This window comes from Lissotriton helveticus, chromosome 5_1 (assembly GCF_964261635.1).
Source record: "Lissotriton helveticus chromosome 5_1, aLisHel1.1, whole genome shotgun sequence".
In the NCBI taxonomy this organism is placed as follows: Eukaryota; Metazoa; Chordata; class Amphibia; order Caudata; family Salamandridae; genus Lissotriton; species Lissotriton helveticus.
Window position 1 is genome coordinate 2,047,854,695 of NC_136065.1, and position 22,228 is coordinate 2,047,876,922.

The 22,228-nt window shown below is 45.4% G+C and overlaps 1 protein-coding gene across 2 annotated transcripts in view; it reads left to right on the top strand.

Moving 5' to 3' along the window:
- Window positions 1–5,326: 5,326 nt before the first annotated feature.
- LOC144753969 (N-acetyllactosaminide alpha-1,3-galactosyltransferase-like) overlaps window positions 5,327–22,228 on the top strand; it is a 142,679-nt gene continuing 125,777 nt past the window's right edge. For both annotated transcript variants that reach the window (XM_078641491.1, XM_078641492.1), the window contains exon 1: window positions 5,327–5,549. The gene's annotated coding sequence lies outside the window, so the exon portion shown is untranslated. The remainder of the gene's footprint in view (window positions 5,550–22,228) is intronic.

Genomic DNA, 22,228 nt, shown 5'->3' on the forward strand with positions numbered 1-22,228 from the left:
TTGACTCTGATTTCGACTAAATTAACGGAATTTAATGTTGGGGGACACACAGTAGTGTGTCAGCATGCGTCTGTCTTGCGGCTAACACACAGTCATGGTAGGGATTTAATTATTGTGAACTTTTATAATAATATTGTGGGTCCTAAACGGGATGAGATTGTCCCAGATGTTGAATGCGCCATTGAAGCTGCAATTGCCCTTTCAAAGAATAATTTTGCAATATTGTGGACAGGTGATTTTAACATTCAAGCTTGTAGTCACGCCCGTAGGGGGATTTGTGGTCATCATGAAGAGCATGCAGGGGGCGACAGTGTCTTTGTTAATCACTTTACGCATAGTAATTATGGCAGCGCACTGAATAACTTGATAGCCAAATTAAATTTGGAGCTGCTTGAATGCACAAAGAATAAAAACAATGAAAAGTGCCCAACATTTAGGGGGAGAGATGCCCAATCGAACATTGACCATATTTTGGTGTCTAATGGCTCTGTTTTCTCCAATGTCTGGGTAATAGAGCAGCCTGTGAGTGATCACAATAGCATTTCAGTAGAGTTAATGGGCTGGGGCCCAAAAACCGTTGTGCACGGCAGGTCTGTCCATGGGATCTCTGCTGTAAGACCAAATGGTATGAGAATCAAATGGACTAAAATTGACCCTAACAAATTAACCAAGGATGTTATTTGTAAATGTTTCAAAGAGGTTGATTACTGCCTTGCACCAAATGTGATAGCGCCCGCCGTTCTTTCTAATTTTTTGAAAATTACATGCACAGTTGATAATTCTTTGTTAATAAGACACAGAAAGCCCAAAAGAAATAAAACTGTGTGGTTTGACAAACATTGTGCCCAGACCCTAAATAGGTTAAAAAGAGTACTTGATGTTAAACCTAGAGATAAAGAAAGAGTTAGAGAAGAACGGGCTAATTATAAGTTGGCCCTGGCAAACAGGAAAAAGGAATTGCAAAATGATGCCTGGGACAAACTCGATATGGCCGCTGTAACTAAAAATCATAAACTTTTCTGGGAAACTATTAATGGCCCATTCTTAAAGAATGATAATATTCCCAAGGTCAGTTCCCATGTTAGCTGCCTTGCATGGATTGCGCATTTTTCAGAGATTTTTAACTCTGATCTTAATCTAGGTGGGTCTACTTTTAATATTGGCACAGTATCATGTTTTAAATGGCAGAAAATGCAGTTGTTTTAAACTTTGAGTGAAGTCACAGAGGCAATTAAAAACAGTAAGGGGGGTAAAGCACCTGGGCCTGACGGGGTACCCATGGATTTTTACAAACATGAAACGTCTTTATGGGCCCCAATTTTAACCCGTTATTTTAATGCTGCGGTGTAAGATAGCTTACCACTGACATGGGGCCAGTCAATTATCATACCCCTCTACAAAAAAGGATTTAGGTCAGAGGCCCGAAATTATCGACCAATCTCACTTCTGGACTCGACAGTTAAAATCCTTAGTCGAGCCCTATTAGTGAGATTGGAAGCCTGGGCTGAGGAGAAAAACATCTTGTCCCCAGTCCAGTATGGGTTCCGTGGGGGAATGGGTACAATGGAGCAGTGCGTGAACCTGGAACTCATAATCGGCAAGTATACCAAAGCCAAACCTGGTAATCTTTACTTGTGCTTTGCCGACTTGAGTTCAGCATTCGATCTGGTGGAACACGCACTGCTCTGGCCCACTCTATTGGCAATGGGTGCCCCCGCTGAAATTATTCATCTGCTTGCCCGCCTGTATAATAACCTATCTAGCAAAGTTAGGTTTGGAACAGATGGCGAGTGCACCCCTTTTTTTAAAGTCAGGAGAGGTATCCGCCAAGGATGCGTACTCGCCCCCCTACTGTTTTCTCTTTTTATAAATCAGGTTGATATAATTTTAAGAAAGACTAATGCAGATGCTCCCATCATTAATGGTAACCCCATCCCTGTCCTCTTATACGCGGACGATGCGGTTCTCCTTTCTAGGACTCATAACAGACTGCAACATTTAATTAATCAATTCCACGTATTTATTGAAAACAGGAAATTGAAAATCAATAAAGGGAAGACGGTTACTATGGTGTGTGGTAAAAGATCAAAAAAATACAAGCCCTTTTTTTTGGAAGGGGAGAGACTAGAATCTGTTAACAGTTTTTGTTATTTAGGCATTGCCTTCTCAGTAGATGGGAGATGGATAAATGAACAAAAAAGTGTTCTTTTTAAAATGGTCAAGAATACAAATTGTATTTTCAGATTTGCTGCTAAAATAGGGGATCGCAGAATTCATGAAATGCTAACCCTATTTAACGCAAGATGTATTTCCTCAGCTATATATGGGGCCGGGGTTTGGGGGTATGATGCACAGAGCGCCAAACTGATTCAGGGTAAGGAGAATGTGTTCTTAAAACGATTAATCAGTGCCCCAGCCACGGCTTCAATTGAGTTAATACATAAAGAACTAGATATGCACTATGTTAATGATTTAATCGCCCTCCGTCCCCTGTCCTTATGGCATTCAATTTGGGCAAAGGAGGAGACAAAGTTTACGCAGGACGTTATAACCGATTGTATTAAACTTGACCGCCGATCAAATATCCCTTGGCTGAGTCACATACATCATTGGTACAAAACACTGTATGGTTTGGATATTTTTAATGACTTAATATTGGGTTGCACATTATCGAAGCGGGAGTTGAAGGTCTAATTTTTGAAGTATACAGCTGTGATTAGAATAGAAAAATATGAAAAACAAAGTACATTCAATCTTTACCAGCAATACAACATCAATGAAGGTTTCCAATCCTACCTTGCCACAGTTAGTATTACTTCCCATCGATTTGTATTAACCCGTCTCCGTTTAGGAATTGTGCATCACCTTGTGGCCTTTCCTGTGACAAAAAAACCTGCCACTTGCCCGTGCCCTTGTGACGGTAAATCAAAACAGAGCACGTGTCATTTTATGCTATCTTGTATTTTTTATACCCCTTTTAGAAAATTTTATCTGAAACCCATCTTTTTAAAATATAATACGCATGGTACCCAATCAGCGATGCAACTATTGTTTAATCTAGAGACCCCAGACGTATGTTTTCATGTGGCCACCTATATTTTAAAATGTATTTCTCTAACAAAATCAATTATTATATGAATTTCTTTAGCTGCTAAATGTACTGTGCACTTTAAGGAGCTGCTGTTGACACTATGCACTTTGTCATGCTAATTTGCACATATATGTATGTCGGATAAATTGCTGCTACTGTATAATATGCACTGCTAGAATGGAATAACACTTGCACTTTGTTTTATCTTTATTTTATTGTATATAGTTAGATTAAGTGCTGCTAATTGCATATTGCATTTTATGAAGGTTGCTACTGAACCTTGCTTTCGATTTGCCAATTTGCACATTCACTGATACGGTAATAATACCTAGCACTTTATTTGCATATTTGTACATAATTAAAGGCCGTATAATTGTTACTATTATAGTCAAATGCACTCTTAGAATGGCATAGTGATTAAGTTTTACAAATGCTGCTAATGTATACTAGACACAGAATTCATTGTACAAGGTTTTCGTCTTTCATCTTGGTATTTTATGATTACATTCCATCTTAAGCTTGTTCTTGAATTGTAATTTTGTTGATGTTTATCATGTCTGTTGCTATATGGTTGTATTTTCTTTTACAAACCGAATAAAGCATCTTTGACTATGACTATGGGTGGAGGTATTGGTAGTGGTAATATGGGTATTTGTGGTGGTGATTGTGCTGTTGGGGGACCTTACCGTAGGAGGGACTTAGGTTAAGGCAGAAAGTGAAGATAGCAAATAAATTTAAATTCCTTCATTGTTTGTTTCTGTGCTTCTTAATAAGGGTTCCTCTTGAATGGGACAATTGTTTTTCTTGTTTTCACTTTTCCCAATATACATTCCCACACTGGTGCTCTGTCTGGGTCCACTCCTGTCATGCCTCAAATAAAATACAACACCCGTAATTGAACAATGGGCCTGATGTAAGGCATTGTTTTATATTTGCAAATTCTACTATTTGCAAACTCACAGGGTTTGCGACTGAGTCAGAAAAGCTTTTCACACTAGCAGCTCCCAACTCATTTTAAATGACGATTAGGCAGGGAAGTCAAAGGGGCGCTACCACCTACTCACGGTTTGAAATGACACATATGATTGGTTTGTGACCACAACTGCGGTGGCAAACCAATAACCGGATACTGAGTCCAAAGTCGTGGTACCTGATCTGAAAAAGAGAATGGGGCGGCTTTCCCTTTGAGGGGAAGCAGACGGTACTGTGTTGGACCACTCCCCTAATGTCCCTTGAAGGCCACCATCACTGAGTTAATAGCCAACTGCAGGGGATCCCAAAGAGCAACCTGCCTACTGATTATTCTTTAAGCAGATTGTTTTGTGACCAATGGCCTTTTTGTGATGTAACCAATTAATACTTTAGTTAAGAGCGGCGTTTGGCTCTGAGCTTTTACCTGTCGTGGTTGTTTGACTTAGAAGGGCCAATTAATAAGGGCATTGTGCCACAGTAACGTCACTTTTAAAGATGTTCCTGTGACGCAATGGCTGGCTCCATATTTACAAGGTGGTGTTAATGCCACCTAAATATGTCTATTAACTCAGCAGTCCGCTGCAGCAAAGGGGCGGGCAGTGGGTGTTGTGGTGGGCGTTTCAATGCAACACACATTGCCTTTTGGCACTGCCCCCTATTTACAAGGGTGCCGTAAATTTGGGGCGGAGCCAAAAATAAGACCAGGGAAAACCTGGTGTTAAAGAGGCGCAACGAGGAGAAATGATTAACTTCTTCTCGTTTTTTCAGGTTCTATGTGTGCTGTAGCACACCTAGAAAGATCAAATCGCCATTAATGATAGTTTATGTGCAGAAAGGTGTCCCTTCTTGCACATAAACAATCATTAAAAATGACGAGTTGCAACTTCTATATGTGCTGCATTGTGCAGCACACATAGAAGTAAAAAACGGCCATTAGCGATAGTTTATGTGCAGGAAGGGTCCCTTCTTGCACGTAAACAATCATTAAAAATGACGAGTTACAACTTCTATATGTGCAGCATTCAGCAACACACACAGAAATAAAAAATCGCCATTAGTGATAGTTTATGTGCAGGAAGGGGCCCCTTCATGCAGATGAACAACCAACCCCTGCATCGCAGGCACTCTTGCACTCTTGTGCAAGGGTTCCTGGGTTGATACTAGGCGGCTACATTTAGTGGAGGGTGTGCCTCATTCTTGTAAAAACGGCACACCCCAGTGCTTTTAAACTGTCAGAGCGCAGCGTTAGCAATTATCAGAGGGAGACCTCATCACAGTCACTTTGATTGGGACAGCTAAAGGCAGCATTTTGGGTTGCGCTACAGTCGTTCATTTGAAGGCTGTGGCGCGGATGCGCAGCGACTACACAATGCTGGTGTGAGGAATGCAAGCCTGTCTGAGCCAGACGGGGCCAGGGTCCAGGAATCCAGGATCTTTACTGTGTAACCACATTTCTTACTGAACAACAGAACTCCTGCAACTTGGGGTAAGAGGGACCGACCTTTGTTTTTACTCTATAAACCCCGTGGTTTCACGGCTTACTTGCAAGTATTGCAGCTATGTCATGCATGATCTGGAGAAGCCTAACAAGCTACTTCTGAACCAATGTTAATTCTATGTTTTTTTTTTATGAATGGCCGCTCTTTAGACATATACAAGTTAGATATGTTCACCAGAGGAAGAGCCTGATGCCTTGTTTCTAACTGAAACTTGTCTTAATGAAAGTGCAATGCCTGATGTATGTGTAGCTCTACCGTATGGCTGCTGCAGCATTAGGAGGGACTGGTGCAATAGAAAAAGGGGAGAAATTGCAATTGTATATTTACTGTCTGTACTGCATAACGTCCCAAATGGGCTGGGAGTGTATTATGGCATTTGCCACATAGTTGGCTCCGTTGCAAAATCAGTGAAGAGAGCACAACCCCCACCCCCCCCCCCCCTCCCCCACCCCACCACCACCACCACAAAGGGCATAAAACCTCAAACAACTACTTTTGTTCTGAAATCATGTTTCTTTTTCTACTTCCAGGCATTGCTTGGGTCCAGGCTGTGTTCTTAAGTTTTATTGTATGAGTTTGCGGAGCGATAGTGGATACCCTAATACGTGCATGAAGGCATCACATTTCAAAAGCTTCCACAACAGGCTTAGTTTAAATGTGAAGCGTATTAATCACGTTATGGTTAAGTAAAACCTTTGCATGTTGTAAGAACACAATGTTAACCAGTATACAATCTGTTAATAATAACAAGGACATGTAAAAACATGAGGGCACTTCAGTAAATGTCCTAATTAATACAAGTCTACGCAAGGTAAAGTGCGAGTGCATGCACTCTTCAGCGGGGCTTTCAGTGGGCCGGGTCCTGCCGGCGCTCAGCACCCTAGTTCTTCCAAGCATGTGCTGAAACTGGTCCCTATCGGGCTATGTTTACCCTCACCCTCAGGATGAAAAAAAATCTTTACTTGGTAGCAGTAGCACTGCTTAAGCCTTTGATGTCACTTCAAAGAGACTCATTTTAGTTTTTTCTGTCTCTTCATTTCAGAACTGAAGCATTTTCAATATTATATAACATGAAGCCATAGTTGTTGTTTATTTATTTTATGAAACTAACAACCATTGACAAAGCCAATATTCCTAGCTTGTTGTAGTTATAATGTTACTTGATGTATCATATTTCTGGATGCAATGACAGAAGCAGCATAGAAGCATAGGAGAGGAAGGGGCCCTAACCTCCCCTAGACCAGCTCCGATTTTTTACCTTTGATTCTATTCAGGGACTACAGGAATAAAAACAATTGGAAAGGTATCTCTGAGTTAATTTAACACTCGCACAATCACTGTCTTTTCGTTTTTTCAAATTACTGCATTGATCCCGATACATTTTAGGCTTGCTATGTCCTCCCCTCTCTTTGCTCCATCCCAGGCGTTGCAGGGATGTTGTAGCAGCCCTATGACGAAGCATGCCACTATTTAGTGGGTGAGTGCAGTCTTTTAATAAACCCCAGGTTTTCTAAAGAGAAGGGTGGTATCTTGGCCACCCTCCTGTCCCTCCTTTTCCTCATTTTATGGTTAAGGTATGAGCATTACAGGGAGGATGGAAAAAGAGCAGTTCCTCTCTCCCCTTCTTATTTGTGTAATGATTTAGAAACCGCAAAATACCAGTCGGATGGCACACTATGCTAAGCACAGATTTTTAGCTTAGGTGTTTTTAAGCCACGCCCTAATTACATCGGCCACGCTCTTTTGAGAGACCCCTCAGTTTTTTCATCCCACTTAGAGCCCTGCTCTTCAGTAAATGTCCCTAATGCTACCTAAAAAGCCGAGGTACAGCAGATAAAACTGAAGAATGGGACGCATTCCACCAGAGTAAAACAGTTAAAAGGTGCAGTTGCGTGCTAATCACTAACAAACTCTTCATCAAATCTCCTTAGTTGAGACAGACAAACCGAGAGTAAAGTGCTGGTGCATGGAAGCGCAGATGAGAAGCCTTTAGGACATAGTCCCTCCATTTGATGGTACGACCTCTTTAAATTGTTGCTTCAACAGTGATAGTAAACTTTACCAGGCAAGTTATTACTTGTGGGCTCCGCCTTGCAAGCAGAACAGCGAGGTTTGGCAGCATGTTCTAACTCCATTAGCATTAAAGAGGTTGCGTAAAAGCTTTCTGCCCGCCTGTTGCAAAATGGGCCATATGCATAATATGTGCAGCAAAGATCCGTCCGGCCCCTGACACAGCCTGCATGACGGTGAAGTCGGCTCTGGGGCCCAAAACCGGTACAAAAGGGGGTGGTGATGGACGGAGCATCTGAATCAATCAAACACTCACACCCAGTCAAAAGATCTGGGTTTAATCCATCACCGTTCTTTAGCCCACTCCGCAACCCCAGTTCAGACATGGCTATATGCAAATCAGTCTGACCCTGTGCCTCATGGGAACAGTCCAGCCCGAACTGCCAAGCCATGCCTTCCCTGGACCGGAAACAAGCTTCCGAGGACGGGTTTCTGGCATTCCAGCCGGCTTGCTTGAATCCAGTGGCAAAGTGAGCAAGGGACTCACGTCTGAGCATACCCTGCCACACTTATGGCGGCCAAAAGCGGTAACAAAATGCCCAAGGAGGCATTGCATCCTATGTTGGTCACAGGCTGAGTCTTAACGCAAAAAAATCTAGATTTGTACAAGCCTTTGATGGTTTCAAATAGATCTCTGTGGTATTTGCGATTTGTATGTATTGATAGGTAGCCACCACCAGTGTCTATGCTGTGGCAGCGTTCCTTGTCTTGCGCCTAGGATAATAGCCTCGTTTGTTTGTTCGCTGCGAGTTTGAAAGTGTGAGGTGGAAAGTGTGTGTCCCACAGATGTTGTGAGGCCAGCGCTTATAAAGCCTCACTTGTCACCTGGGCCCATCAGGTCATTACACTGTTATCCTGAATCTCTTGTCAGATTAGTGTTTTGAGAGTGTTCAGAGAGCCTGATCATAGGGTTGACAGGTACTTGAGGGGGATGTAAATGTGTGTAAATGTGTGTATACTTGTAAAGCGCACTATCACCTGAAAGGTATCTTGGCGCTGTATACCGCTGTGGAACCCTTCCTGGCTTTCCCTGTGAGATGCCCCCTTACTGGGCACCTCCAAGGTGAAGCCAGGCATCATAGCGCTTTCGGGGCCTATTGTGGAGATTAAGCAAGCTATTGCCCAGAGTTGCAGAGTTGCAGAGTGGGACCCATGATTAGAGTAGGCACCGAGGCGAGAATGATCAAGTCCGTGGACATTGAGCCCAAGACCCTGCCGCGTTGGTAATTGAACCCTGGTCCCGGGCCAGACCTCTGCCTCAGGGTCTGCCGCTCTAATCGGTGAGCCACACTTCTCCACTTCTTTCTGTACTTGACCTTGCTTGTTGATCCCAAATTCTAACCAAATCTGTGCAGGTGACGTGTATTGTGGGAGATGGAATAGCAGTGGGCAGACTTTACTCTGAGCTTAGGCTTAGCTTTCCGGGGAAGGCTGCTGATCCATAAGACAGCCTTGGGATCAGTTTTGCTTTGATTGCTGCCAGAGTTGTTTTCCAAGTTGGCGCGAGAAATGTACTGTGTACATTTTTGGGGCAAGGCTTTAATGAGTTTAGATGAAGCTTGGGAGAGTGGTGCTTGTGTAGTCAAACCCCTAGGTATTTATAGCTGGGACTCCTTTCTGCTGTGCTGCTTCCCAGGTACCATTTGCCTTTCTCTTTGCGGCCGTTTCCTAAGAGGACTATTGTAGTTTCATCTAAATTAACTTTACACCTGTGTTTTTTTGCGCAGCAAACAGCTAGTGTGTTAAGCAAGTTTTGCAGGCCAATGGGGGACTATATCGTCTGCATATTGAAGTAACGTCAATGGTTGTTGTCCCAATTTTGGGGGCATGAGTGCGCCTCATCCAGAGCTATGCTCAGATCTGAAATTAAAAGATTAAATAGTGTTGGGGCAAGGATACAGTCTTGTTTTAGGCGTATTGGTATTGTTGTAGCTCGATACTTATTTGTTTCCAGGCTAATCTTTGCCCACGTTTCGGAGTACAATAGTGCTCGCAGGAGGTTGGCTGGAATGTTCCTTGTTGCCACATCAAATTCCTGTAAACCCTCATCCCTGTCAATTCCTGTGGTCGAAGGCCTTTGAAAACTTAATGAAGCATGTGTAGTCGAGTTGTTTTTTCAGAGTATGCTTTGATATTAGCGCAATAGGGCGATAACATTGTCTGTTGTGCTCGAGTTAGGACAGAAAACTTTTTGATTGCCTGAGAGCCGGCCTGATTCCTCCACCAAATTTTTCAATTGCTGCAGTAGGATGCCGGTGAAGATCTTTGCATGAGTATCTAATAATGCAATTGTGTGAGAGCTGTCGGGGCTGAGTAAGCTCCTTTTTAGGTCGAGCCTAGGCAGTGCATCCGCTGCTCTACGAGCCAGGCTGTATTGGAGTATGGACTTGAAGCCCCGCCCACTCTTCGCCCATATTTGCCATTGGCTTGTGTCATTGTCCTTAGTAAATGCTGGCTTCTGATTCGTTAATAGGCTTGTTGATCCCTTCTTAGTAGCACCTTGTCTTCATTTGTAACCTCCCAAGAGGTCTGGCACTTTTAACTTTGATTGTTACATGGTACGTCTTATTTAGTCAGTAAGCACTATTTTCTTTAATGGTTTCTCCTACTGCAGGCACTACATGCTTTCCTGCAACATTCAGTGCACCATGCGTGCTTTCACAGGGTGCTTTTACAAAAAAAAGGAGCCCCATACCGCGCTTTCACTTTAATAGTGGTTGCGGACATTACTGTAGACACAGCTCGACTAAAGAAAGGGGCGTGGCCTCTATTAACGTGAAGGCGCAGCATGTGGTGCTTGTAAACCACAAGAATTAGCAATGCAATAGGTATCGCATTATAGAAACTTTGACCTTTTGATATTGTATATGAGAATGTCTTTTTTAAACACAAATAAAATGCATTTTCATTTACAATGCCAATAGCTCAAAATCTCGCAATAGAGAGACATATTGCATTGCAAATGCTTGTTTTGTTTATTTTCAGTCTGCAATGCACGCTTTCACTTTCACACAATGGCGGACGGCAACACGTCCTCATTCCTCCTTCCGCAGCCTAAGCCACCCCTTGCAAGAGCCAGGCGAGCAGCACCTCGGCATGAATGCGCAGTGTGCCAACTATCCGCCTGATTCATCAAGCTAAATTGCACTCGCAAAGGGCAAGATTCTCAGAATCTTGCCTTTTGCGAGTGCAATTTTTGCATTTGGGATTCATCATCCCAAATGCAAAATTCGCTATTTAAGAATTCGCACATTTGCGAAGAATTGAATTTAAGGAATCTCTATTTGAGATTCCTTAAATGCAATTCATGAAGCATTTTAAAATTGCGAAAATGCAATTTTGGGCCGCTATTTACCGAGAGGTCAGACCTCTCGGTAAATAGCAAAAACTTAGAAAAATGCTTTTAAAAGCATTTTTCTAAGTTGCATGTTGCACACACACATGTCCTTTGGACATGTGTGTGCGCAACACCTGTTTCAATTTGCATTTAAGGGGTGCTACAGGATGTCCTTTGGACACCCCTGGCACCCTTTAAATCGCTATCTTATTTGCGATTAGCTAATTGCTAATCGCAAATAAGGAATACTCCCCATTCATTCCTATGGGCCTTTTGGCCCATAGGAATGAATGGGGAGTTATTCCTTATTTGCGATTAGCAATTTGCTACTTGCAAATAAGGAATGTGTAGGAATCGCTATTTATTTAGCAATTCCTACATGAATCCCGTTTTGCAAGTCCTTAATAGCGATTCGTTATGAATCGCTATTAGGGGCTCGCAAAACGGGAGATTGATGAATCAGGCTGTATATCTTTTATGAATAAACAGAATAGAATCCACTTGGAGGGTGGCAGTGGTCCCTAATGTGATGGGGAGCACACAGTGTTGTTTAAATGCCCCTCACACACCAACAGGCCCCTTGGTGTCATGCTTCATCATCGGGGCCTTCGCAACCCTCTACGGGATGCGGCGTGCTGCAACAAACGACTACGTAGGAGCACTTGGTAGTGAACTATGTGAGGGTGTGTGTCTAATCAAGGGTGTGAGTGAGGTGAGGTGAAAAACGTGAATAAAAAATACCTGGCACACAGGAAACAAAAATGTATTCTATCCTTGGCTGGTATTAATAAAAGGTGCAGAATCTGGTTGAAAAAATACGTATATCAACCATTAATAGTGTCAACATGTTTCGGAGCACAAGGCTCCTTCTTCAGGACGAGGATATGCACTTTATCCTCACCTTACTCACATGAAATGTGAAAGTGTTCAGAAAAGTTAATAGTAAAAAAATCGTTCGTTGCGCCCAATTGGCGTTTGAAAAGATCTGTAAAAGAAAGACATAATAAATATACTAGTCGGATGTCCAGGAACATAGTAGACATGCTAGTCGGATGTCCAGGAACTGAGGAAAAAGAATTGCTTTCCTACTCCAATAAAGGTAAGTTACCGAACACAAATGAGGCTCAGGTACCTTATAAAGTCCTGCATTTCTTTGTGCAGCAAAAAGATGTCTGGTTTGTTGGTTGGGACATACCCTAAGCCTTTATTCAGTACCTTGTGTTGTACCTCAGTGAGGGGCCAGGGAGAATCTGAGTTTCTGGTTCAAAAAAACCCTCGTACGCCTTACTTTTACACCATTCCCAAAGTGCATAAGAACCTTGAGAACCCGCCAGGACGCCCGATTGTGTCTGGCATCTCATCCATTCTGGAACCACTGTCCAAGTTTGCCGATGCATTTTTGAGGCCCCTAGTGCAGGCCACAGACACATATCTAAGGGATACGAAGGCGGTGCTCCAACTTCTGCAGGATCACCCTTTTGACCCTGAGTCACAAATGCTTCTGAGCCTGGATGTGGAGAGTCTTTATACGAGCCTCCCACACGATGAGACACTTCTGATCATTGAAGAAGTACTCCACTCCACACATTGGGAATACCAAACTCCAAGAGGTGTTGTTATGGAGTGCATCTCGTTAGCTCTCACAAAGAACTTTTTTGAATACGAGGGAACTCTGTTTTGGCAAAGCCATGGGACCAGCATGGGGAGCACCTTTGCTCCTAGTCTGGCAGGACTTTATGTCCATCACTTGGAGTCCTCCAAAATCCTCCATCCCAGCAATCCCTACAGAACGAGGATAAACACATGGCGACGTTATATTGACGATGTCCTGGTGATTTGGGAGGGGGACGAGAGTTCCATCATAGAGTTTATGCAATGGCTTAACAATCAGAACACTTTCCTCAAGTTCACCCACCAAATGTCAAACAGTTCTATGGTTTTCTTGGACCTTAATATCTATCATGAAGCAGGATTTCTCAAAACAGAGACCCACTTTAAACCGACGGCCAGGAACTGCCTTCTCAGGTTTGACAGCTTCCATCCACGTCACCTGAGGGAGAACCTCCCATATGGAAAGTTCCTCCGCCTACGTCGGAACTGCAGCGACCTGGTGAAATATAAAAGTCAAGCCAATGACCTGTGTACGAAGTTAAGACAGAGAAAGTACCCCAACCCTGTTATCCAGAAAGCTATGAAGAGAGCTAGGAATAACAACCGTGACGCTCTCCTTGAAGACAAACCCACAAATGATAACCAGATGAGCAGAACGGTCTGTGTCACCACCTACAGCCCGGTCACCAACCAAGTGACGAAACTGGTTATTAGACATTGGCGCATACTCACGAGTGGCACACTATCCCTCGAAAAACCAATTTTCGCCCACAGACGTGGCAGGAATCTGAAAGACATTCTTGTCCATACAAGACCAAAGCCACCCAAAGTGGAGCTAACAAGAATACAGGGGGTAAAAGGCCACCATCCGTGTGGCAACTGCAACTGTTGTCACCTTACAAAAAAGAGTCAGACCCTTACCTTCGCTAATGGGACTAGTTGGGAACAACGTACATTCACAAACTGTAATAGTAAGAATGTGGTCTATCTGATCACTTGTCCCTGCAAAAAGGAGTATGTGGGAATGACCACGAGACAAGTCAAAGTCAGGATCAATGAGCATAAAAGCAACATTAGATGCAAGAAAGCAACTACTAAAATGTCAGCTCACTTCCTTGAACTCCAACACTGTGTCAATGAATTACAATGGACAGTGATCGAACAACTGCCATCAGAGACAGGTCTGTTGGAAAAGGAGCAACGTTGGGTGTTCCGTCTGGGAACCGACAGCTCAGGGCTTAATGATTCAATTCCTTGGAGCCAATTACGTTAACCTATGCATACTGTATGCATGGTATGATGAGTGAACAAGGAACAAATAACATAGCTTGGGGCTATCCCTACCCACATGATTAATTTGTATGATGAGTAGTTATGTACATTGAACTCACTTAATAAGTTTTGTCAAAATTGTTTTTTTTATAATGGATCTCTATCCTCATCAATTGATATATATCTGGACCACCCCACTATCTCTATTGGGCCACTCCTACCATCATACTCCCAATGAGAATGGTTCCGGCTTTATTCTAGCATTACTTAGCTTTTCCAATTAGAACCTCAAAATCTATGACTGCCGGTAGAGGTAAACAGAGTGATGTAAACGTAACCGGAGATGAGAGGAGATAGAACGGTCCGTTATGCTCGGCAGCATAACACTACTCTTGCACGCATGCGCAGGCAGCATAACACTACTCTGTCGCGCATGCGCAGGCAGCTTCCGCTTGACGCATGCGCACTGCCCTATGCATGATTCACGCATGCGCATTCAACAATGCACTACCCTCGAGCCAGCGCGATCCTATCGAGCACAATCCCCCTGAGATCACGTGTATACCGGAACCGTTATTGGCTACTTTTACCTTATTTGGGCGTCCTTCCGCTATCAATTACCCAATTTGCCTTAATTAATTACCAAACCATGGAGTATAAAAAGCGAGCCTCTCTACCAGCGACTCACTTCACCGGAGCAGCGTTGAGGGGAAGGCAGGCGATTGATCCATGCGGTTACCGTGAGTAGGGAAACCTTAGACCAGGGATGCACCTCACGTGTCAGCAGCCTTGTTTTGTTTATTTAATCTCCACTTCACTACCTACAATACAGGTATTACTATATTTTAGGTTGTTTACTGGGCAACGGAGAGAGATACCCCCAATACCACGCATAGGCTTATGAGGCCTTCCGAGTCTTTGAACATAAGTAAGCCTACACCATTGTCTACTTTGTTTCCCTCCATTGATACCTGGGAGATTACATATATGTTTGTATATGTGTTTATGGTCCATGTGTCCCTCTTTATGTGTCTTTTTTTCACAAGGTACCTGAGCCTCATTTGTGTTCGGTAACTTACCTTTATTGGAGTTGGAAAGCAATTCTTTTTCCTCAGTTCCTGGACATCCGACTAGCATGTCTACTATGTTCCTGGACATCTGACTAGTATATTTATTATGTCTTTCTTTTACAGATCTTTTCAAACGCCAATTGGGCGCAACGAACATACCTATTCATATAAACACTGATAGGTACATTACACATTGATTTTTTTACTATTAACTTTTCTGAACACTTTCACATTTCATGTGAGTAAGGTGAGGATAAAGTGCATATCCTCGTCCTGAAGAAGGAGCCTTGTGCTCCGAAACATGTTGACACTGTTAATGGTTGATATACCCTAGCACGTATTTTTTCAACCAGATTCTGCACCTTTTATTAATACCAGCCAAGCATAGAATACATTTTTGTTTCCTGTGTGCCAGGTATTTTTTATTCACGTTTTTCACCTCACCTCACTCACACCCTTGATTAGACACACACCCTCACATAGTTCACTACCAAGTGCTCCTACGTAGTCGTTTGTTGCAGCACGCCGCATCCCGTAGAGGGTTGCGAAGGCCCCGATGATGAAGCATGACACCAAGGGGCCTGTTGGTGTGTGAGGGGCATTTAAACAACACTGTGTGCTCCCCATCACATTAGGGACCACTGCCACCCTCCAAGTGGATTCTATTCTGTTTATTCATGATGCCTAGGGAGACTGGATCCACTTTTCTCTCTCTCCCCCCTGTTGTTATGTTTCTGTATATCTTTTATGCCCTTTCTTCATCTCACAACAGCCTCAGTTTAACCGGAATTGGCTGAAGACAGAGAGCAGCTTGATGCGTCCCCTCTTTAAACACAACAAAAACTCAGTTACTTTGTCTCCATTGTACTTTTTTTTACAGTGCCCCTAAAACAGAAGGTGTTGTGAGAGGAAGAACGGGCATAACAGAGAAAACAAGCATTTACAATGCAATAGGTCTCGTATTTACGCCAGTTTAAGCTATTGACATTGTAAATGACAATGCGTTTTATTTATGTTTCAAAAACAAAAACAGAGGTGTGGCGCCGCGGACAGGGCGACTGACTCCGGAATCTGGGGATCACGGTTCTATCCCCGGCACCGGCGGCAGATTAGCCCAGCACCATGTGACTCTGGGCAATAGCTTGCTTAATCTTCCCGACGGCCCCCAGCGCCTAGAGACCCTAACGGGTGATTGTGCGCTTTACAAATGTGGATATTATATATTATATAAATAAAAGGCATTGTCATTTACAATGCCAATAGCTCTTGCAGCAATGTACAGGAAGCATAAATAAGCAGACAAGACAACTTTTGGTGGAGAAAATTGCTGCAGGTTTATTAGCATACCAAATATGCCTACATGGTGGGTTATCTTGCAGGCGATCCAAAGGCAAGCCGCCCCTCGCGGCCTACCTCCTGATGGGCAAACTTGCATAATGGCCTTAGCCAATTGGTGCTTAGCAGTTGTGGTGAGGAGATAGCCCCTCCCACTTCCGGTGAACCGTCGGTGCACCCCCTTACTCACCCCCCCCTAGGAGGGGTGGAGCGTTCAAGCGACCCCCAGTTGTACAGGTTTCCAACCGCCGGTAGGACAGACGGGACGCCGTCGCACCTCAGGGTCCACCGCAAAGACTTCCTGGGGATATTCGGCCTCAGCAGCCTTTGTCCTCTTGAAGAGGGTACCCCTGAGTACCTTTCCGCCTCTGGATCGCCCTGTAATTCCTCCTGCAACTCAAATAAAAAAGATTAGAACATCCTTCCCCCGCACCCTGATTACGCCACGTAAGCAGTAGGGAGGGAAACGGCGTCAGGGTGAAGGGACAAAGAGGCCGCCAGGTGGGCGGGGGAGGTATTTATACCTCTCCCCGTTCCCCACCACGGCCGGAAGTGACGAGCTGGACGCCCAAGGGGTCTCTGAACACTAGGCTGCCCAGTGTGCCTTCATGTGGCACAAAAGGGGCCGCCCTCTTATGAGGGTCCCCTGTGGTGATGTCATCGGTCATCCCACAAACTCACGTAATGCGAGGGTAAACAACGTTTACCCCGAAACTTTTTCCCCACCGGGAATCACAACGCGGTTGTTATAACGACTGCGTTGTAATTCTGCATACCTTACTCCGCAAGTTGGAACAACGAGTTGCGGAGGGGGGGGGGGTTGGATTTCAAATCCAACACCTTCCCTAGTGTCTGCACAGACTGGAGTTGCAATAGTAAATTATACTATTCCAACATCCAGCGCCCCCCCTCTGCAAGTCGTTGTTCCAACTTGCGGAGTAATGGTATGCGGAATCACAACGCGGTCGTTGTAACGACCGCCTTGTGATTCCCTGCGGGGATTTCGACATAGATTCAAATGCGAGACCTGTTGCATTGCAAATGCTTTTTCTTTTTACAATTAACATCAGTTACAGAAAAGCTAGCATACTCAGTAAACACCAGAGATGACGAGCATGACCGAGACCATGAATGAGGCAAACCGATGTGTTAATCAGGGCACAAGTCCTAATAAAAGAAGTGGGGGGATGCTGACGTCACAACAGGAAGTGATGTCACGAAAGGTGGCTTCCACCTTCAGACTCATTGCCTCACCTCGCTCACCCCTTAGCAAATGGAGCCACACATTCACTCTTTGGCATCTCTGGGACGAGATCTCTCCCCAGAGAGGCCAAAGAGTGAATGTGTGGCTCCATTTTCTCCAGTTATCGAGCTCCCGGTAATCTAAGTGGGGGGACGCCGTCCACCCGCGCGGTACCCCGATTCGAGCCCTGGTGTTAATAGTGTTAATGTTTAAAGATCGGAAGAGCTCCTGGTCCGTAGTAACTGGTGAGTGTGTAATAAAAGGAACACGGGGCCAAGTTTGTGACACAGCCGATGTCAGTCACAAGGGCCACCAAAAAATGAAGTCAGCTGGCACAAAGTATAACGACAGCTTTAGGATGAGAAGCAAGATGTTAAATGAAACTAGGACCAACCAGTCAGGATTCTGCAACATTCGAAGAGGACAAATGGATGGCATGTGTTAATCTGAGGCTCGGATTAGAAACAAGAAATGTACTCTGAAATCAGACAAAGAAACAAGGGGCCTGCCAACTAATAAATCATGAGCAGCAATGCAAGAACAAAGAGAAAGCCCCCAGTAGTTGTACTAGAATACCGCGAGAGAAAGTCATTCTCCTGGCTTCAGGAGTTAAACGGTGACATTGCATACAATGAGGACACAAGTGAATGTGGTGCACGGGTGTAAAATCTGCAAAAGGCATCCTTCAGAGGTTACATAACGCATGTATTATGGAGTAAATCTGAACAACTCGGCTAACGTACTGGGTCCTGATTACGATTAGCACAGAAATGGGAAAATGTTAAATCTGCAACTGTAATAACCGGAACCATGCAGTCACATCCCGTCAGTGGCATGCAATAACAAGGTTATTTCACTGGAATAACCATGGTGGCTGGTTTGTCCTGGCGGGCCCCTACACAGTATATCTTTATCTTTTTGGGTAATGTGAGTGTGGTGCAGCAGTGTCTTGTGCTGCATTGATACACGCTCTCCCTGTGCCATGGTTGGGAGGGGCAGGAAAGCGAGTCAGCTCTCCAATGAAAGCTGTTCCTAAAGTGAAATCGAGTCCGGTGATTCCTGTGTGGGTAACAGCAACCCATTCAGATGCAATGGAGAGCAAGTAGAGAGTTTGCGCAGCCATCAATCAATTTACATTTCCGCTAAATTCAAGCTAGGGGCAAACAAAAAGTAGAGAGCAAAAATGGTATTTTAGCCATGAATGAAGCAGCGTCTGCTTTCACAATAAACAATGCGGCAGCCCCTTCCTCCAAGCCCCGGCACACACACAGACCCTATTCTTCAAACCGGTTTCGAGTCTTGGTGGGGCAACATCCTTTGTGTTAGACCTGTCAGCCCTAGGGTGGTCTTTCCCCGTTTTTTTTGCCCTTGCCTTGTTTTTTCCACCTTCTTTTTCGTTGGACCTAGGTCTCCGGGCTCCTTACCATTGCTAATCAGTGCTAAGGTGCAGGTGCTCACTCCTACCAACATGGCTGTCACAGGCCCCTGCAACTGCGGAGTGGTCTTTTTAGTAGCACCCTAGTAGCCAGGAGCTGGCTGGGACCTTAAGATACTGTTGCAACACCAGCCGGCCTTCTCTGCCCATAGCTAGACTAGGGAAGCTCCTGGAACCTTCCGGAATAGGGGAGGGGTCTTCTTTTGTCACCTTAGAGAGTGGTCACCTTCCCTGGGATTATTTAAGGAAAGGAGGGAAGTCTTTTAGCCAGTTGGGGCATCACTGACCTGGGGGAACCCACGCAGGAGTCTTAGGCGGTAGGGCCTAGGGGGGAACCTATACCACTGGGAGTGACTGGGCCTAGGCACTGCCTTCCAAGTTGAGTAAGGGACTCTGACCACACCCACTGATCTGGCCCAGCGTGAGGGGCACCCAGGGATACACCTGCAGTGAGCTGAAAGAATCTGCCTGTCTCCAGCCACCAACTCAACTCCCCCTCCCCTTGTCACCTAATCCCCCAAGGGACCATCTAATAAAAAGGGCGCAGAAGCCATCCAGCGCCAAGGAGGACACTTATTACTGAGAAGGACTACTGGGGATCAACCAGGTAACCAGCGCCTACCGTCTGCACTGTGTCCCTGCGCTGCCCTGCCTGAACTGTGTCTGTCCCGAAGCTGCCCTGTGCTGTCCTGCCGCCGTTGGCTGCTTAAACTGTTTGAAGTGAACTGCCTGCTGAGTGCTCACTGTGCAGCGCTAGAGCCCTGAACTAGCTGAACTGCCAAAGCACATCCCTGCTGGGGTCTCCCGGAGCGCTGGGGCTTTAGAGACTTCCTTTGTGCCTCCCAGCTTCCAGGGCTGATCGAAGCGCTGTGGGCCATCCTAGCGCTGTGACCCCCGAGGCGCTATAATTGACCAGCGCCATTCTGCCTGCACTCGCGCTGTGTTACCCAAAGCGCTGCCTGTCAACTCACCGCCGCAGCCCCGTGAAGCGCTGTGTCTTGGAGCGCTATTGGCTGCCCCCTCGCTTCTGTCACCGCATCGTCGCAGCGGCCCATGGTGTCAGGAGCGGGCCGCCGCAGTGCTGTAGTGGGCCGCGTTAGGCCCTGAAGCCACCACCATCCCTACCACGTGATGAGGGTGCGCGCCCCTGCCTTTGCTGCCGGCTAGTGCTAGTGTGGCTGATGCGCCCCGCAGGCCGCGCTGCCATGGCGGCTGCGGGTGCACCTCCCCTTAAGCCGCCTTTGATTGGTCCTGGGCCCGGGAAGCGCCGGGAGGCCCGGGACCGGGAGAGGAACCCGCGCAAGGCTCAGGAAGAGCTCGAGATCCCCCTCCAGCCCCGGCAGGAGTACCGGAGCAGCGCGGGCCTCCCCTGACTGGCCCACTGCTCCCTGAGGCCAGACATCACCGCAAGGGATCCCCGAGGAGCCAAAGAGACAGAGGTAACCCCCTGAGGAGGTGGGCGGAAGGCACAGAGGAAGAGCGGGCCCCCTAGGAGCGGTAAGGGAGCCCCGGGTCCGCCCCTCCCCCGGGGAAAGTTGTAGTTGGGCCCTGTTGGCACTGTGTAACTCTGAAGAGGCCCCCCTCAGCTAAAGGCAGGGGGGAGGTGAATGCAGGCCTGCTAGGCCCCTGAACTGGGCCAGTACTGTTACAGGAGCCTGTGTTTTACAGGAAAGGTTTTATGGCTGATCCCCAATGAAATGTTGATTACTTCCTAGAAAGTAATATTGCAGACGGTTATAATAAAATGTTGACGGAATGCCTTCAGTTATCTGAGGAAATGCTCACTTTGCTCCTCTAATGAAATGTTTAATGAGGTAATGCTGCAGTGATTACGTGATTACAGTGAATGCTTTGCCAGCCCTGCATTTGATTTAGATAAAAGTACATTGATTTACCAAGACAAGCTGGTGTGGTGTCAATTCTTGTGTGCGTTTCCTGACTCAGTGGGAGTGTGTCCTGTATGGTCACTTTACACCTACGTTTTCGGGTGCCTACCTGCTTGCGCCAAGCTACCCCCTGTGGAATTGGTGACCCCAGTTCTCACACTTTGATTCTGGGCAAATCACTTATTTTCTCCGTACTTAAAAATGAATGTGCCCATCTGTAATTCAACTGGCTCCTCATGTAAACCTCTCCGAAACCTTCAGGTCGAGTTTGCGCTATATTAAAGTGCAAAATAAAATATCAAAAATGAGAAGAAAGAGTTTTAATGCACGCACTCGTATGGAGTGTCTGGACAAAGTTAAAGGATGTGGCGTAACAGCGTGAGTAGAACTTTTTGAGGCTGGGGAACCAGGTTTGTATTTCGGCGGGAGGCTCAACATACACAGCTCCAAGTGGTGAACAAGCGCAATTAATAAACTAAATTTGCAGTCCCCCCAAAAAAACATTCTTGCTCGATGTTTTTTAAATTATTTTTTGGGACGGTTTTATATAGCGCAAATTCCACTCGAAAGTAGCAGTGCTTTAAATGAGCACCAGTTGCATTCCCGACGGACACAGTCATTTGTAGGTACAGAAAGATTGAGTAATTTCCCAGAATTTCAGCATGTTTGAGCCTTACGCCAGACTCAAACCCGGGGGCATATTACCAACAACTAGCGATATTTATCGCTAAATGGGCTTAGCGAGGTTTTTTTTATCGCCAAGCATCGCCGGATATTATCGCAGAGATAATGTGCTATTAGCAACTTTTATCTCTAAAGCGATAAAATATCCGGCGATAGCGACGAAATGCGTGAATATCGCTGAGAATACAGCGATATTCATGCATTAACGCCAATATGGTCTTAGCCATTATATCCAATGGGAGGTGGATATTATGGCTAAGAACTGGTCTGAGCAGGCGTTAGCTTTTGGAGATATTCGCGCTTAGCACGAATACTCCATCGCTATGCCTGCGTTAATAATAGGCGATAGCGATGTTAGCGACTGTTTTTAGTCGCTAACAGGTTGGGTATGCCCACTTTTCATGTCATTAGCGATAAATATTGCTGACATGCAAAGCGGGCCCCAAACCGCTCGCTATCGTCTACAAGCTGTCGCTAACTGCTGTTAGCTACAGCTTGCTAATAGGGTGATAGAATTATCGGCGCTTAGTGGCCGAAAACAGCCGCTAAAGTGGCGATAATCTCTTATCTGATAATATGACCCCCGGTTCCTTAGTGTGAAAGTCGGCCACCCTATCCCTTACGCCACACAAGGCCAGAACCGCTATCAACAAAGCTGAGCCTGCCATGCATGGACTGCAGGGGTGGCAGGTAGGCGCGGCTACTGCTCGCCCAGGGGTGCGC